The sequence below is a fragment of the Scyliorhinus torazame genome, chromosome 1 (genome assembly GCF_047496885.1).
Source record: "Scyliorhinus torazame isolate Kashiwa2021f chromosome 1, sScyTor2.1, whole genome shotgun sequence".
Classification (NCBI taxonomy): domain Eukaryota; kingdom Metazoa; phylum Chordata; class Chondrichthyes; order Carcharhiniformes; family Scyliorhinidae; genus Scyliorhinus; species Scyliorhinus torazame.
The window spans coordinates 104,543,225-104,561,469 of record NC_092707.1 but is presented as its reverse complement, the minus strand read 5'-3'; the positions used below and the strand labels follow the sequence as shown (position 1 = coordinate 104,561,469).

The following is an 18,245-nucleotide window of genomic DNA, read 5'->3' as shown; positions in this document are numbered from 1 at the left end:
CCTCCTCCCTAAATTCCTTGACTCCAAAAACATTTGTATGGTGAATAGTAGAAATTTCCCTCCGAATCAGAAGGCTGTGGGTTCAGGTTCCACCCCAGAGGCTTGAGCACATAATCTATAGAATCCATAGAACCCCTACAGTGCAGAAGGAGGGCATTTGGCCCATCGAGTCTGCACCAACCATTAAAAGAGCATCTTGGACTTCCGGGTGCGGCTATGCAGAGCGAGGTCGCATATTCGGTAGCTCTCGCTTGGAACGGACTTTTGGGCTCTTTTACAGGGCCCCCACGGCATTTGTTTGACATTTCCCGGTGTGGGAAGAAGACTGCAGCATTCCCCTGACAGTGTGCCCCAGGAATGTTATGTCTTTTGGCTATCAGACCCGGCAGAAACAGTAAAAGATTTGGCTTGAGCTGCAGGAATAGACAAAGGCCTCTTCCAGCATGCAGGTGGGGGAAAGGCAAGCTTAAAGCTGCAATCTGACTTGACTCTATCAAAGATGAATTCTAGCAGCAGAGGGAACAACTGTGAAAAGATCTACCAAGGCCATTGAAGAAGCAGGGACGAGGCTTCCGGTGGCGGCCATGGAGTAGGTCGCGCATTCGGCAGCTCCCGTCTGGAACGGACTCTCAGACCTTTTTCAGGAGTTTCCATCGACTTTTTGAGGCAGACTGGTGAAGCGAACACTGCCAAAAGGATTCCCTCTCGACTTCCGGTTGCGGCTATGCGGAGCTAAGCCGCACGATTCGGCAGCTCCCGCTACCACGGACTTTGGGGCTCGTTAGAGGAGCCCCAACGGAACTTTTTTTTTTTTTTTTTGACGCAGCCCGTGGGAAAGGGAAGAGAGAGGTTCCCCCTCCAACTTCTATGAAAAGGACCAGAAGTGTAACAGCCAAAGGAGCGGCACTGGAGCAACGGGTGAAGCAAGGGAAAGAAAACAAAATGGCGGCGGCCAGGGACAAAGGGGAGCTGCAGGAGTTCATCAAGCGCTGCTTCGAGGAGCAGCGCGAGGAGATGCGCAAGGAGATGTTGGCGCCTATGCTTTCGGCAATTGAAGGACTCGGGATCACCCAGAAGGCCCACGAAGCCAAGATCCAGGAGGTACAGAAAAGAGTCAGTCAGAACGAGGACGAGCTTGTGGGCCTGGCGGTGAGAGTGGAGCAGAACGAGGCGCTACACAAGAGGTGGGCGGGAAGACTCGAAGACCTGGAGAACAGGTCGAGGAGAAAGAATCTGCGAATCCTGGGTCTCCCTGAGGGAGTAGAGGGGGCTGATGCCGGGGCATACGCGAGCACCATGCTCGAGGCAATGATGGGCACGAAGGCCCCTTCGAGGCCGCTGGAGTTGGAAGGGGCACATCGGGTGCTGGCGAAGAAGCCCCAGGCAAATGAGCCGCCAAGGGCGATGGTGGTGAGGTTCCACCGGTTCACGGACAGAGAGTGAGTCCTGAGATGGGCCAAGAAGGAGCGGAGCAGTAAGTGGGACAATGCAGAGATCCGAATATACCCGGACTGGAGCACGGAGGTTGCAAAGCGGAGAGCGGGTTTCAACCTGGCCAAAGCGGCGTTGTACCGGAAAGTGAAATTCGGAATGCTGCAGCCAGCGCGACTGTGGGGTCACATACAAGGGCCAACACTATTACTTCGAAACGCCTGAAGAGGCGTGGACCTTTGTACAAGCCGAAAAGTTGGACTCGAACTGAGGGTTTGTGAGGGTGGGGGGGATGTTTTGGGGTTTGATGTGTGATGGTTGTTGTATATAGGGGGTCAATCACGCGCAGGAAATGTTACATGGGCTGGGGGAGAGAGACAAGGCCGCGACAGGAGCTGCACCAGAGGGGGCGGAGCGGGCTTTGGAAAGGCGGGAAGGGAAGAAAGGAATGCTTATGGATTGGGAGACTCCCACGCGGGGAGGTCAATGGGACGGCGGGGGAAGCCGGGGTCAGCAGGCGTCAGCTGACTTACGGGAGTGACATGGGGGAGCAAAAAAGCTAGACAGGGGTCTAGCGGGGGGGAGGGGAGGGGGGAGAGGGGGGAGAGGGTTGCTGCTGCACTGGCCGAAAGGGAATGGGACACAGAAGAGGTGGTCAGGACGGGGGGTCCCCCCTCTGGGGACTGGAGGGTGAGGGAGGCGTGGACACGGGACTGGCCCAGAAAAGGAGATGGCAAGTCGGCGGGGCGTGGGGGGGGTGAGAGCCCCTCCAATCCGGCTGATAACGTGGAATGTGAGGGGCCTGAATGGGCCGGTGAAGAGGGCTCGAGTGTTCGCGCACTTAAAGGGACTGAAGGCGGACGTGGCCATGCTCCAAGATACACACCTGAAGGTGGCGGACCAGGTCAGGCTAAGAAAGGGATGGGTAGGACAGGTATTCCACTCGGGACTGGACGCGAAGAATAGAGGGGTGGCAATATTGGTGGGAAAGCGGGTGTCATTTGAGGCCAAGGCTATTGTAGCGGACAATGGAGGGCGATATGTAATGGTGAGCGGTAGGCTGCAAGGGACGTGGGTGGTGTTGGTAAACGTATACGCCCCGAACTGGGATGATGCAGGATTCATGAAGCGCATGTTGGGGCGCATTCCGGATCCAGAGATAGGAGGCCTGATAATGGGAGGGGACTTCAATACAGTGTTGGATCCAGCACTGGACCGCTCCAAATCAAGGACTGGAAAGAGGCCGGCGGCGGCCAAGGTACTTAGGGGGTTTATGGATCAGATGGGGGGAGTGGACCCATGGTAGTTTGCAAGGCCGCAGGCCAGGGAATTTTCTTTCTTCTCCCATGTACACAAAGCCTACTCCCGGATAGATTTCTTTGTTCTGGGTAGAGCGCTCATCCCGAGGGTGAGGGGACGGAGTATTCGGCTATAGCCGTTTCGGACCATGCCCCGCACTGGGTGGAACTGGAGCTGGGCGAGGAGAGGGACCAACGCCCGTTGTGGCGGCTGGATGTGGGACTGCTGGCGGACGAGGTGATGTGTGGGAAGGTGAGGGGGTGTATCGAAAGGTACTTGGAGGCCAACGACAACGGGGAGGTGCGGGTGGGGGTGGTATGGGAGGCGTTGAAGGCGGTGATCAGGGGAGAGCTAATTTCCATTAGGGCTCATAGGGAGAAGACAGAGGGTATGGAAAGGGAGAGGTTAGTGGGGGAGATTTTGAGAGTGGACAGGAGATACGCAGAGGCCCCGGAGGAAAGATTTCTTGGGGAAGGACGACGGCTCCAGGCGGAGTTTGACCTGTTGACCACAGGGAAGGCGGAGGCACAGTGGAGGAAAGCGCAGGGGGCGACCTACGAGTATGGCGAAAAGGCTAGTCGGATGCTGGCACACCAGCTCCGTAAGAGGATGGCAGCGAGGGAAATAGGGGGAGTCAAACATGGAAGGGGAGCCACGGTTCGGAGTGCGACAAAAATAAACGAGGTATTCAAGGCCTTTTATGAAGAGCTGTACAGATCCCAGCCCCCAGCGGGGGAAGAGGGGATGAGACGATTCCTAGATCAGCTGAGATTCCCGAGGGTGGAGGAGCAAGAGGTGGCTGGTTTGGGGGCACCAATTGGGTTGGAGGAGCTGAGCAAGGGTTTGGGGAGCATGCAGGCGGGGAAGGCCCCGGGACCGGACGGATTCCCTGTGGAGTTCTACAGGAAGTACGCAGACCTGTTGGCCCCGCTACTGGTGAGGACCTTTAATGAGGCAAGAGAGGAGGGGACAATGTCGGAAGCGACAATTTCTTTGATCCTAAAGCGGGACAAGGACCCACTGCACTGTGGATCGTACAGGCCGATCTCGCTCCTCAATGTGGATGCAAAGTTGCTGGCAAAAGTGCTGGCCACGAGGATCGAGGACTGTGTCATAGAACATAGAAAATACAGCACAGAACAGGCCCTTCGGCCCACGATGTTGTGCCGAACCTTTGTCCTAGATTAATCATAGATTATCATTGAATTTACAGTGCAGAAGGAGGCCATTCGGCCCTTTGAGTCTGCACCGGCTCTTGGAAAGAGCACCCTACCCAAACTCAACACCTTCACCCAACACCAAGGGCAATTTGGACATTAAGGGCAATTTATCATTGGCCAATTCACCTAACCCGCACATCTTTGGATTGTGGGAGGAAACCGGAGCACCCGGAGGAAACCCACGCAGACACGGGGAGGACGTGCAGACTCTGCACAGCCAGCGACCCAAGCCGGAATCGAACCTGGGACCCCGGAGCTGTGAAGCAATTGTGCTATCCACAATGCTACCGTGCTGCCCTTGAGAACAAATAAATCTACACTATATCATTTAACCGTAATCCATGTACCTATCCAATAGCTGCTTGAAGGTCCCTAATGTTTCCGACTCAACTACTTCCACAGGCAGTGCATTCCATGCCCCCACTACTCTCTGGGTAAAGAACCTACCTCTGATATCCCTCCTATATCTTCCACCTTAAATTTATGTCCCCTTGTAATGGTTTGTTCCACCCGGGGAAAAAGTCTCTGACTGTCTACTCTATCTATTCCCCTGATCATCTTATAAACCTCTATCAAGTCGCCCCTCATCCTTCTCCGTTCTAATGAGAAAAGGCCTAGCACCCTCAACCTTTCCTCGTAAGACCTACTCTCCATTCCAGGTAACATCCTGGTAAATCTTCTTTGCACCTTTTCCAAAGCTTCCACACCCATCCAAAAATGAGGCGACCAGAACTGTACACAGTACTCCAAATGTGGCCTTACCAAAGTTTTGTACAGCTGCATCATCACCTCACGGTGTCCCGGGGGTAATCCACGAGGACCAGACGGGATTTGTAAAGGGCAGGCAACTAAACACCAATGTGCGGCGGCTCTTAAACGTGATAATGATGCCATCGGAGGAGGGAGAGGCGGAGATAGTAGCAGCTATGGACGCGGAGAAGGCCTTTGACCGAGTAGAGTGGGAGTACCTCTGGGTGGTGCTGCGTAGGTTTGGGTTCGGGGTAGGGTTTATCAATTGGGTTAAGCTCCTTTACAGAGCCCCGATGGCGAGTGTAGTGACGAACCGGCGGAGGTCGGAGTACTTTCGACTGTACCAAGGGACGAGGCAGGGGTGCCCCCTGTCCCCCCTGTTGTTCGCATTGGCGATCGAACCATTGGCCATGTCATTGAGGGAGTCTAATAAATGGAGGGGGGTGGTCCGAGGGGGAGAAGAGCATCAGGTGTCGCTATATGCGGATGACCTGTTGCTGTACGTGGCGGATCCAATGGAGGGGATGGTGGAGGTCATGCAGACTCTAAGGGAGTTTGGGGAGTTTTCGGGCTATAAGCTCAATGTAGGGAAGAGTGAGCTCTTTGTATTACAGGCGGGGGACCAAGAAAGAGGGATAGGGGACCTACCGCTGAGGAGGGCGGAGTGGAGCTTTCGGTATCTGGGGATCCAGATAGCCAGGAGTTAGGGGACCCTACATAAACTGAATCTGACGAGGTTGGTGGAGCAAATGGAGGAGGATTTCAAAAGATGGGACATGTTACCGCTCTCGCTGGAGGGTAGAGTGCAGTCGGTCAAAATGGTGGTCCTTCCGAGGTTTCTGTTTGTGTTTCAGTGCCTTCCCATCGTGATCACCAAGGCCTTTTATAGGCAGGAGTATTATGGGGTTTGTGTGGGCGAATAAGACCCCGAGAGTAAGGAGAGGGTTCCTGGAACGCAGTAAGGACCGAGGAGGGTTGGCGCTGCCAAACCTGGGGAGCTACTACTGGGCAGCAAATGTGGCGATGATCCACAAGTGGGTTATGGAGGGAAAGGGGGCGGCATGGAAGAGGATGGAGATGGCGTCCTGTAAAGGAACGAGCTCTCGCCGACAAAGTATACCACGAGCCCGGTGGTGGCGGCAACGCTAAGGATCTGGGGCCAGTGGAGACGACACCGGGGTGCAATGGGAGCATCGGTGTGGTCCCCGATCAGGGGTAACCACCAGTTTTTCCCGGGGAAGATGGACGGGGGGTTCCAGAGGTGGCATCGGGCGGGGATTGGAAGAATGGGGGACCTGTTCATCGACGGGACGTTTGCGAGCCTAGGGGCACTGGAGGAGAGGTTTGAGTTACCCCGGGAAATGCCTTTAGATATATGCAGGTGATGGCTTTTGTGAGGCGACAGGTGAGGGAATTCCCGTTGCTCCCGGCACAAGAAGTTCAAGATAGGGTGATCTCGGGTGTATGGGTCGGGGAGGGCAAGGTGTCGGAAATACACCAGGAGTTGAAAGAAGAGCGGGAAGCGCTGGTAGAAGAGTTGAAGGGTAAATGGGAGGAGGAGCTGGGAGAGGAGATCGAGGAAGGTCTGTGGGCTGATGCCCTCGGTAGGGTTAATTCCTCCTCCTCGTGTGCCAAGCTCAGCCTGATACAATTTAAGGTGGTCCACAGAGCGCATTTGACGGGGGCGAGGTTGAGTAGGTTCTTTGGGGTGGAGGACAGATGTGGAAGGTGCTCAGGGAGCCCAGCGAACCATGTCCACATGTTTTGGTCATGCCCGGCACTGGAGAGGTTCTGGAGAGGAGTGGTGGGAGCAATATCTCAGGTGATGAAAGTCCGGGTCAAGCCAAGCTGGGGACTAGAAATATTTGGAGTAGTGGACGAACTGGGAGTGCAGGAGGCGAAAGAGGCCGGCATTCTGGCCTTTGCGTCCCTAGTAGCCCGGCGAAGGATCTTGCTAATGTGGAAGGAGGCGAAGCCCCCCAGCCTGGAGGCCTGGATAAATGATATGGCTGGGTTCATAAAGTTGGAGAGGATTAAGTTCGCCTTGAGAGGGTCTGCGCAGGGGTTCTACAGGCAGTGGCAACCGTTCCTAGACTATCTCGCAGAGCGTTAGAGGAAGGTCGGTCAGCAGCAGCCTTGGGGGTGGAGGGGACGTCCTGGGGGGGGGGGGGGGGGACTGCCTGGGAGGGTGGATGAGCAAGAGATAACATGAAGGGTTGGGGAAACTGGCACGTACGGGTGAGGACCAGTGTACAAAGCTGTGTAAATATATCATTTTGCCATGTATATATCTTGCTCTGCGCGATTTCTCGGTTTATTTTGTTACGAGGGGGTGGGGGGGGGGGGGTTATTGTTTGTAAGGGAGAAAAATTGTGTTAAAAAACTTTAATAAATATATCTTTTTAAAAAAAGAGCATCCTACCCAGGACCACTCCCCTGCTCTATCACTGTAACCTGTCCTATCCCCTCAACAAAGCGACAATTTAGCATTGCCAATCCACCTAACCTGCACATCTTTGGACTGTGGGAGGAAACCGTGTGAGCACCTGGAGGAAACCCACGCAGATATGGAGAGAAAGTGCAAACTCCACACAGTCACCCAAGGCTGCAACCGAACTTGGATCCCTTCCGCTGTGAGGTAGCAGTGCTAGTCACTGTGCCACCATGAACCGAGGTTGACGCTTCACTGCAGTAATGAGGGAGTACTGCATTTCCAAAGATGCCAGTTTTCAGTTAAACTTTAAACCGAGGTCCAACATACCAGCTCAGGTAGATGTAAAAGCTCACAACCCATTGTGAAAAGACCATGAAAATTCTCCCTGATACATTGTATCATGGGAATGTCACTTTAAGAAATGTTTATCTTCTCAAGTGGCTGCAGTGATGTCAGTGTGTGGGTGGAGCTGGGTTCCGGCTCTGCTTTTTACTTTCGATTTGAGCTGGAAGTTGTTTTTGGCTCTGAGTCTGTTTCGTTTTCATTTGGAGAGCTGCCTTCAAACCAAGGATGTATATTTTGGTCTCTCTCTCTGCATGCTAAAGAATGTCTCCAGATAACTTGATGTTTTCAAAGTAATACCTGTTTCTGTAAGGAATGCAAACCTACTGTCTTTGTTAAAAAGGGTCTTTGACTTATGGATGTTGTTGGTAGTTGATAAGATGTTTACTGTGTGTTTATAAAATGTTAACTGGATTCATAGAATAAACATTGTTTTGTTTAAAAATACTTCAGATCTCTGTTGCATCACACCTGTAAAGTGGGCCCTTGTGCTCCCCATAACCAAAATCTATTAAAGATTGTGGGTCAGGTGAACTCCATGATATACTTTGGTGTTCTCTAAACCCTGGCCCATAATAATTGGCCAATATTATCCATTAACCAGCATCACTAAAACAGATTATCCAGTCATTGTCACATTATTGTTTGTGGAATCTTGCTGTGCGGAAATTGGTTGCCACGTTCTTATATTACAACTGTGACTACATTTCATCGACTCCAGTGCGCCGGTGCAGTCTTTTCCCAGAGGAACAGAGGGCGGGACTCTCCAGTCAGCAATGCCGAAATCACGTTTGGCGATCAGCCGGAGAATCAACATTGGCGCCGAAATCGGGGGCGGCGCCGCTTTCGTGATGCTCCACCCCCTCCAATGCGGTGTTCTCTCGGAATACACCGCACGCCGGCCTCAGGACGTTGCCCGAGGCCCTCCCCCCTCGACCGGCCGAGTTCCCGACGGCATGGGTCTCTCATGCTATTTTTTGTCGGGAACTCAGCATGGCGGCTGCGGACTCAGTCCAGGGCCGCCACAGTTGGAGGAGAGCCGATCCGCGGGTACAGAGGACTTTGGCAGGGGCTGGGGACACTATTGGGGGGTGGTCCGGGGGTCGCGAGCCTGGCCAAAGGGGGGGGCACGCCGCCATGCACGGCCACAAACCCAGCAATTCTCCAGCCATATCGGCAGTTAGAGCTGGGTGTTCTACACTGCCTGCCTACTAGCCCCCCACCAAAAGACCGAGACCTCAAACTCAGCGCCAAGCTCATGGTCTACAGAGTAGCCGTGGTCCCTGCCTTCTTGTATGCATCAGAAACATGGACAATGTAAAGCAGACACCTCAAATCCGTGGAGAGCTATCGCCAGCGTTGCCTCGGCAAAATCCTGCAAATCCACTGGCAGGATAAGCGTACCAACGTGAGCCGATCTAAATTGCATACAATCCTACTTTCAGTGTGGTGGTCGGAGTGGGCCCAGCTTATCATAGAATCCTTACAGTGCAGAAAGAGGCCATTCAGCCCATTGGGTCTGCACCGGCCCAATACCCCACCCGTAGTCCCACCTAGGGGCAATTTAGCATAGCCAATCCACCGTACCTGCACATCTTTGGACTGTGGGAGAAAACTGGAGCACCCGGAGGAAACCCACGCAGACACGGGAAGAATGTGCGAACTCCACACAGTCACCCGCGGCCAGAATCGAACTCGGGTCTCTGGCGCTGTGAATTGTCATTCTTGCCGGTGAGCGGGCTTGCGCCTCGGCAGCGCTGTGTGCATCCGGATGACGGCCACCTTTGAGTATGAGGAACTCGGCTCTGGTGCAGGTCTTTGCACCTCACTTTGAAGATTTGCGAGATACTCTTGAGAGAATGGTTGAAGCCCATGACATAGTTCTTGCATTTGAAAAAGCACTTCCCCTGGTAAGGGCCTGCCACTGGGACATTGAGATCCTGCTGCATGGGGTGTCTTTTATCAAAGAACAAAGAATACAGCACATGAACAGGCCCTTCGGCCCTCCATGCCTGCGCCAATCACATGTCCTATCTAGACCAACCACCTCTATCCTTGTGTACCCCGTCTGTTCATGTGCCTATCCAGATAAGTCTTAAAGGTCGCTAACTTATCTGCTTGAACCACCTCACTTGGCAGTGCATTACAGGCCACCATCACACTCAAGAGTAATAAACTTCCCCCGCACATCTCCACTGAACCTTTCCCCGCTCACCTTGAACCTGTGCCCCTTTGTAATTGTCATTTCCGCCCTGGGAAAAAAGCCTCCAACTGTTCACCTTATCTATACTCCTAATAATTTTATACACTTCTATCAGGTCACCCCTCAGCCTCTTGGGAGAACAATCCCAGTTTATTCAATCTATCCACATATTTAATACCCTCCATACTTGGCAACATCCTGGTAAACCTTTTCTGTACTCTCTCCAAAGCCTCCACGTCCTTCTGGTAGTGCGGTGACCAGAATTGGACACAGTATTCCAAATGTGGCCTAACCAATGTACTGTATAATTGTAACATAATTTTCGAGCTTTTATACTCAATACCCCATTCTATGAAGGCAAGCATGCCATATGCTTTATTCCGATGGCCAGGCAAGAAGTGGGAGGTAAATTCCCCACTGAGTTTGAAGATTGGCTGCCATATTTTAGTAATCTTGATTTGGAAGATGGGTGCATCAGGTTCAACAGAGCAGAGTATACGATCTTCGAGGCCTGGGGTTGGTTGGGCCCTCCAACAACTGGCCCTATTGTATCCTATCCTCAATGCTCGTTGTGAGGGGCAGGAGGTGGCAAGCAGTTCGAGTCATTGCACTGGCCAAGGCATAGGCTGTGTGTTGCTTGGGCGACAGAGCAGCAGTACGGTCTAAGTGAAGGCGCTTCGTTCATTGGAATTCTTGGGAGATCCTAGTATTCATTGATCCTGTCTTGGTGTCCGCCTTCCCGAGCAACATAAATGGCGTCATTATCCTGCAATTCTTCTATAATCTTGTTATTCCCCCATGATCATAATAGTAGTATTTATTGCTGTCTTCTCTTGCAAGGCGCGCACGATGTGAGCACAAGGATCAATGTCGTCTGTTATCCTGTTCTAGCAAAAACCATATTGAGTTGATTACGTGAAATGTGGGGCGCGATTTATGGGAAAAAGCAGAGTACCGTTTCGGGGGCGATTCGCAGGGTGCTTCTCGGCGCCAACAGGACTTTTTTCTGGCCTCGGCGAGGAACGCCCCGGATGCCTCAATTTACTTGTTCGGGGGACCTGGAGTCCCACTCACCCCATCTCATAAGGGCAAGGCACCCCCCCGGCCTGATTTGGGCAACCTGCCACCCGGGCACCTTGGCATTGCCAGCCTGGCAGTGCCACTCATGCAGTCCCAGGGTGGCACTGCCAGGGGGGCACAGGTGTCAGGTGGCAGCAGGAGTGCCAGGGTACCATCCTGCCACGAGCCCGACCACCCGGAGGCCTCTGATGGCCTGGGATACCCCCCCAGGTGCCGTGACGTCTGGTCTATGTTTTTGTGGATCAGTACTAAACGATGCCACGGTGGGGTCTCCCAGGCGCAGGCGTTCGACTCCGGGCCTTGGGAGACTCCAGCGCAGTTATATTTAAGTGAGGCTAACTGCTTACTTAAATATGCAATTCTGGATCCACCCAATGAGGGCGAGATCCAGATTGCGACATCTAACGAGATCTCCTTAGACCTCGCGAGACATCCCGAGCATCTCAAATCTCACGGGAGGCCTCTCGCGAGATTTAATGGCCTCATCGCGTCCCGAGTGGGACAAAACGAGGCCATGCGCCCACGGTTTTTACACAGTTTTACTCCTTTTTGTCATTATGTGTTATAATCCATGTGGTTATGGGAGGAGAGTGGCATTTTGACACCCCTTATCTCGTTTACAATGAAAATCAATGGGGACTTCCGGTGGCGGCCATGGAGTGAGCGTTCGCACATTTGGTGGCTCTCAAGGTGGATTTTTCAGTCTTTTCCCCTCCGGAAGGGCAAAGTATTTTAGTGCAAAAGGTGCAGGAGTGCCTGGGACGGTTGTACTCCTCTGGTGTGGCTGGTAGATGGATCCATGGACTTGGAGTGGGGAAAGACGAAAAGAGTTGCTGGAGCAGGAGAGTCTTCGTGGTGCACCACGGGATAAGATGCCGGAGGGCAAGGAAGCTGCCCTGCCTGCTCAGTGGTCAACAGAGCAACTAATAGAATTTCTAAATTAAAAGTTCTTTCAGCAGAGGAAAGAGGCCCTGGAAGACCTGGCCAAGATGGTGGAACCGATTAAGTCAGGGATCAAGAGAGTGGAGCAGAGGCTGGAGTCCCAGGGTTGGACGATCCAAAAAGCGGAGGAGGTGATAGCGGAGGAGGTGATAGGGGAGCACGACAAGCAGTTCGTCTCATTGGTGGCTGAGGTGGGAATGATGCGGGAGTCCCAAAAGAGCCTGAAGGAGAAGGTGCAGGATCTGGAGAATCATTCCTGAAGACAAAATCTGGGGATGCCCGAATGCATTGAAGGTGTGAAGGCCGGTGTGTACATGGCCAAGATGCTGGAGAGGTTGATGGGGGAGGGGGCCATTGACCGACCCCTGGGGGTCGACCGAGCGCACAGGGCGCTGATGAGGAATCGCAGGCTGGTGAGCCGCCAAGGGCGATGGTGGTGCGGTTGCACCGCTTTCTGGACAAAGGAGAAGATTCTCTGATTGGCGAGGCGAACTAGGAAATTCACCTGAGAAGGGAACGAGCTGCGGGTGTACCAGGACCTGGAAGTAGAACTGGCGAAGAGGAGGGCTGGATTTAACCGGTTCAAGGTTACTCTCTTTAAAAGGGGGGGGGGGGGGGGGGGTGAAGTTTGGAGTACTGTACCGGCCCGCCTCTGGGTGACTTTCCAGAAGGGGGGAGTACTATTTTAGCAGGCCAGAAGAGACGATGGAGTTTATGAGGGACACTTGACTGGGAGAAGAGTGAGGACATTGACCAGGAAACTTTGGAGAAGTTTGGAGGTGATGGACAGTATGGGGGCGACGCAGTCAGGGAAGGCCTGGGCCCTGACAGGTTCCCAGTGGAGCCAGGGTGAGGGGTTGAACGAAGTCCTGTATTTTGGTTGACATCCTGTAACCCCCCCTGGGGAGGTGTGATGCTTTCTTGGTTGAATGAGTAGCTTGTTCTCTTCCTCATTGTTGAGTGGTCGGCGTGCCGCCAGGAGAATGTGGAACCAGGGCTGGGTCCTTATTTTTTATCCTGTAGTTTACTTCTGGCAGTTCTAGCTCATTTAACTTTGTTTTTCTTGGAAGGCCCTGAAGGCTTGATCATTATCCGAGCATGTTGTTGTCAGTGCTCTCTGTACTAATCATTGAATCCCTACAGTGCAGGCCATTCAGCCTATCGAGTCTGCACCGACCCTCCGAAAGAGCACCCTACCTAGGCCCACGCCCCCACCCCATCCCCACCTAACCTTTTGGACACTAAGGGGCAATTTAGCATGGCCAATCTACGTAGCCTGCACATATTTGGACTATGGGAGGAAACCGGAGCACCCAGAAGAAATCCACACAGAAACAGAGAGAATATGCAAAATCCACAGTTACCCAATGCCGTAATTGAAACCAGTTCCCTGACGCTGTGAGGCTTGTCGGCCCATACTAACGTATGGAATGATGTTGGTTATGTACCGGGCCTGAGACTGGGCTTTAGTTGCGTTGTGTGGTATAAATAACTCCCCTTTGCAACTTTGGTTTTCACATATTTTCTTTGTTTTTGTTTGTAAGGGTGGGTATAAAGGATCCCTGATTGGTTCCTGATTGGGTACATGCGGGGTTGGTATCCGAGGAGATGAGGCTGTAATCTGTCATTGGTGCCTTTGGTTCTGCTGCAGTTGAGGGAGATATATATTGGTGTGCGCCAGAACATGGCGCTAAAAACCTATCGTGAACTCTCTTGGTAATTGCGAGCAGATGCGTCGTGGGAGGGTCTGCACCAATATGCTTTCATGGCTTCATCCTGTTTCTCCATTGGTCTCTGCTACGGCTTATTGAGACATCTAGCTATGTCCAATGATTGTATCGTGCCAGTTATAATGTTGTTCTCTTGTTCCTTCAGTATTCATGTATGTTGAAACGTTTCTCTTGTTGCTTACTGCGATGTACTCATTTTGTAATTTTTTGCAAAATGTAAAATTCTAATCAATATACTTTTCAACCAATGTGAGCAGAGCACCTTACTTTTAAGTTAAACTGCTGCAGAGGAATCCAGGTGGAGGTTAAATGTAAAGGGACAACCCAACAGAAGTACAACTAAGATGGAAGTTATAAGTATGTTGACAATCAGATATTTACACGCAGGAAAACGAGGTCTAATACATGAAGGGAAGGAAGAAATGTCTAAAATTATCAAATAACAAAGTGTGCACCAAATTGAACAAAGGACATTTTGTTCTGAACACTTGGTGTATTTTCCTGCAGTTCAACTTGACCATTTCTCTCCAGGACAATATTGGTACATTAAGCAATTTTGGGGAAGCACTCATTACACAAAAGAATTCTTTCCCCATTCCACCCTCACCAAGTGCCAGCCAACAAAGGTGACAAAGAAATATTGCAAATATGCAATAAGCATTCATTTTCTACTGGTAATTTTCAGGCTTATATATGTTAAGGTGAAAACTTTGGTATTATAGCTATGAACCCCAGTTGGCAGAGAATGGGACTTCATTGGGTCACTAACTGCCACTGTGCACTGTTGTAATAACAACAACAGCCTGCATTTATCTAGTCCCTTTAACATAGAAAAACATCCAAAAGCACTTTCCAGAGATGTAATCAAAAGAAAATGTGCATTGAGCCAGCAGCTATTAAGTGGGGTGACCTGAAGCTTCGCAAAGGAGTTGGGTTTAAGCAGGGTCTTTTAAAACAAATTTAGAGTACCCAATTATTTTTTCCAATTAAGGGGCAATTTAGCGTGGCCAATCCGCCTATCCTGCACATCTTTGGGTTGAGGGGGTGAAACCCACGCAGACACGGGGAGAGAAACCCACGCAGACACGGGGAGAACGTGCAAACTCCAGTGACCCAGGGCCAGGATTCGAACCCAGGTCCTCAGAGCCGTAGGCAGCAATGCTAACCACTGTGCCACCATGCTGCCTCAGGAAAAGAGGGAGTTGGAGAGCCTGAGGGATCAAGGAGGAAATTCGAGAGCATGGGGCTTGGATAGTTGAGGGCACAAGCGCCAACAACGTTGTTGTTCATCGGGTAATACAATAAGTAGGAGCAGTAGACCATAGGGCCCATCAAGACTACTGCCCCATTCAATACAAATGGCTAATCTTGGGCTTCAACTCATTTTCTGCCCACTCCCCATATTACTTGATTCCCTGAGACCAGAAATCTGTCTATCCCAGCCTTAAATATATTCAACGATGGAACATCCACAACCCTCTGGGCTACAGAAATCCAAGGAGTCACACTCTTTTGAATATAGTAATTTCTCATCCCAGTCCTAAATGCTTGGCCCCATATCCTGAGACCACGCCCCCACATTTAAGATTCCCCAACCAGCAGAAACAATCGCTCACCATCTAGCCTAGTAACCTCCTTCAGAATCTTGGTACGGTTTGACTTTGTTAATAAATCTGGTTCCTTATGATATACTTGTATTAAAAGGAAGAATTTGCATGAACATAGCACATTTTATGGTCTTATCCAAAAGACAGCACCTTTCTCAGTACTTCACCAGAGTGTTGGATTATTAGATCCCTGGAGTGGAGCTTGAACCCACAATTTTCTGACTCAGAGGTAACAGCGCTACCCCTGAGCCACACTTCTAAAATTTAAAATTTAAAGCCTTTTAGAAAGTTCCACAACACTTTGCACAACAGACTAGAACCAGACCTACCAACCACAAGATTTGACAACGGGTCTCCTCCGCCTGAAACATGAACTTACTTCTATTTTTCAGATGCAGACAGATCTTGTATTTCCAGCACTTCCTATTTTTATTTCAGCAGTCACTTTTTTTTTTAAGCCTTCAAGCACAATTTCCAGTGGCACTGAAGACAGATTAACCATTTCAGCAAGTATAAAATGCTCATCACAGTGTCTGTTAAACGGTTGTTTTTAAGTGCTTTGTTTCCCCAAATAGTTGAAGGAATATTAAAATTCAAGAGGGAATCCTTGTGATAACGTATTCCACATATGGTGTATTCTCACATCAGTGTTTCCCATATTATTTAGATATATAGACATGATTAATGCATGTGTACTGGTCATAAGACCTCCCAAAGGCTGTTGCTTTCATCATCCAAGATTCACATAACCGGGTCTCTGAAGCTGAATGAGAGTGGTGATATTGTTTCCAATAGTCATTACCAAAGCTATGGAAAAAACACAGAAGAGCCATGTAAAGAAGTGCAATCAGATTTACAGCACAGAAACATGCTATTTTGTGCTACCGGTCTACGTCAGTTTTTATACTCCACACAAATCTCCTCCCACTCTGGTTGCCTCTCCCCATTCTACTCCAACTCCTTCGCATCCCTTCACTCTCATGCATAAAGCCTGCCCTTAATTACATCAACGTTTAACTGCTCCATGTGGTCACAAGTTCCACATTTCCACCACTCTGTAAAGAACATCCTCTGGTGGAAGGTTTCCTGTTTTTACCTCCTAAATTTCCATTTGGTCTGGTAGTAGAAAACGTATATTCATGCAATCTTTGTGCTAATCTCATCCATAATCCTATCAAACCAGAGTGCTTCTGTGATGATTTTGCATTCAGCAAATGAGACCTGCGCACAGATTTTTGTGGAGTCAGATCAAGTTGGGAGGCCTTTAAAAATGGTGGGTAGGACCCAATTCTGGGATTCCCGTTCCGATGTGGGAAACTAGCCTGAACACAGCACCCCCACCCGTGCCAGCTTCATTGCATGGATGGGCATCGGTACAGAGAAAGAAAGCACAAGGGGAATGGAAGATATGGGGGACGTGGAAGTGGCATGGGGGAGGTAGGTGGGGGCTGAAGGGCTGAGGGCTTGACATTCATGATTACAACTGGGCCAATGTTCCAATAATTTACTGGACCAGCTGGAGTGAGGTAAGAATGGAGACCTCTAGAAAGCCAAGGAGAAGAAGATGATAATGCAATGCAGGAGAGGTTGAGGCTATGGCTGACGAAAGTAGGAATGTGTCTGCATTTTTGAGGCTGAAGCAAAGGCAAAGGTGGAAATAAGTCTTGGTACTGCATGTGATGAGGGATTTGAAGCTCAGCTCTTTATCAAAACAAAATTGTCAGCAAATTATTTTTCGCACATAGATTGATCAACATACTGAATAGGTTGACTGGAATCTGTCAAGAAACAACTGAAGCTTTTTGGGGGGCAGGGAGAGGTTTAGGATCTTTTCAGATGGATGAATTCAGATCGGACAAATAGCTTCCATCATCCCTCTTTTCTGATTTTGTAACTGTGACACCAAGGCTTCACCCAGTAGTGGATGGAGTCAGTGCTAAGGGATGATATTTATGACATTACAATAATATTCAGTAGCTCTTCTTTTCCCAGAAAATAGCAGACCTACGGAACAGGTTACCTAGAATCATTGAATCCCTACAGTGCAGAAGGAGATCATTCGGCCCATCATATCTGCACTGTCCCTCTGAAAGAGTACTCCATCCAAGCCCACTCCTCTGCCCTATCCCAATAACCACTTAACCTAACCATTTTTGGACACTAAGAGGCAATTTAGCATGGCCAATCCACCTAACCTGCACATCTTTGAACTCTGGGAAGAAACCAGAGCACCTGAAGGAAACCCACGCAGACACAGCAAAATTGAGCAAAATCTAGTCACCTATTGAACCCGGGTCCCTGTTGTTGTGCTAACCACTGTGCCACCTGCTTTTTAACCTACTAAATTCTGATTCACTGCATGCCTTCAAAAGGGAACTTGATCAGTTCCTGTTCATGGTGAAAATCACAACATACCAACAAAAATAATTCATGGTCAATATGCTTCCCTGGATAGTTTCAATCATCAAGGAGATGTTGGATAGACATGTTCCAGATGTTTCCACCCTAATTGATCTTGGTTTGTATTTTTTTTTGGCAGTTCCAGGATACTACATGGAGCTAAGTGGTTTCACTTTCTCTTTTCTCATAGCAGAAAGCACTTAGCTCATTTGATCTGATGAGGAGCTGTCAATCCTAGCAAGAGCACTTATAAACATTGCTGTTAGCATCAAAGCACGATACTTGAGATGCATTCAAGCATGAAGGGAAAGATAAATATACAAATCGTCAGGCAGCTGTGTCTGAACCATTGAACTGTCAATCATAGGCTCATGAAAGGTATTTCTCTGTGAATTTGAATGGAACCGTTACATTTCAAAGGGTGTCAGGGGAATTGAAGCCTTTCCAAGTGTTTTGGGCTTTCCAGGAAGCCTCTGATACTTGTAACTGTGACTATTTTAAATGCAAGGGTGTCAGGGGAATTGAAGCCTTTCCAAGTGTTTTGGGCTTTCCAGGAAGCCTCTGATACTTGTAACTGTGACTATTTTAAATGCAACTGTGAATGAAGAATCAAGGGCGGGATTCTCCACTCCCACGCCAAAGTGGCCGCGCCGTCGTGAACGCCGTCGTGGTTCACGACGGCGCGGAACGGCCCCGGTCCCGACCGATTCAGGCCCTGACAATGGGCCAGTATCGGGGCCGCGTCATCTACACGTGCCAGGCCTTGTCGCCCGCGTAAAAGCGGCGCCACATAGATGACGTGGCCGG

General features: G+C 50.4%; 1 protein-coding gene across 7 annotated transcripts in view; it reads right to left on the bottom strand.

Annotated features, from left to right (window-relative positions):
* klhl22 (kelch-like family member 22) overlaps nt 1-18,245 on the bottom strand; it is a 115,180-nt gene that overhangs the window by 95,005 nt on the left and 1,930 nt on the right. For 6 of the 7 annotated variants that reach the window (XM_072499207.1, XM_072499244.1, XM_072499217.1 and 3 more), the window contains exon 2: nt 15,418-15,845. The exons of the other annotated variant lie outside the window; for it this stretch is intronic. The gene's annotated coding sequence lies outside the window, so the exon portion shown is untranslated. The remainder of the gene's footprint in view (nt 1-15,417; nt 15,846-18,245) is intronic. 7 annotated transcript variants of the gene reach the window in all.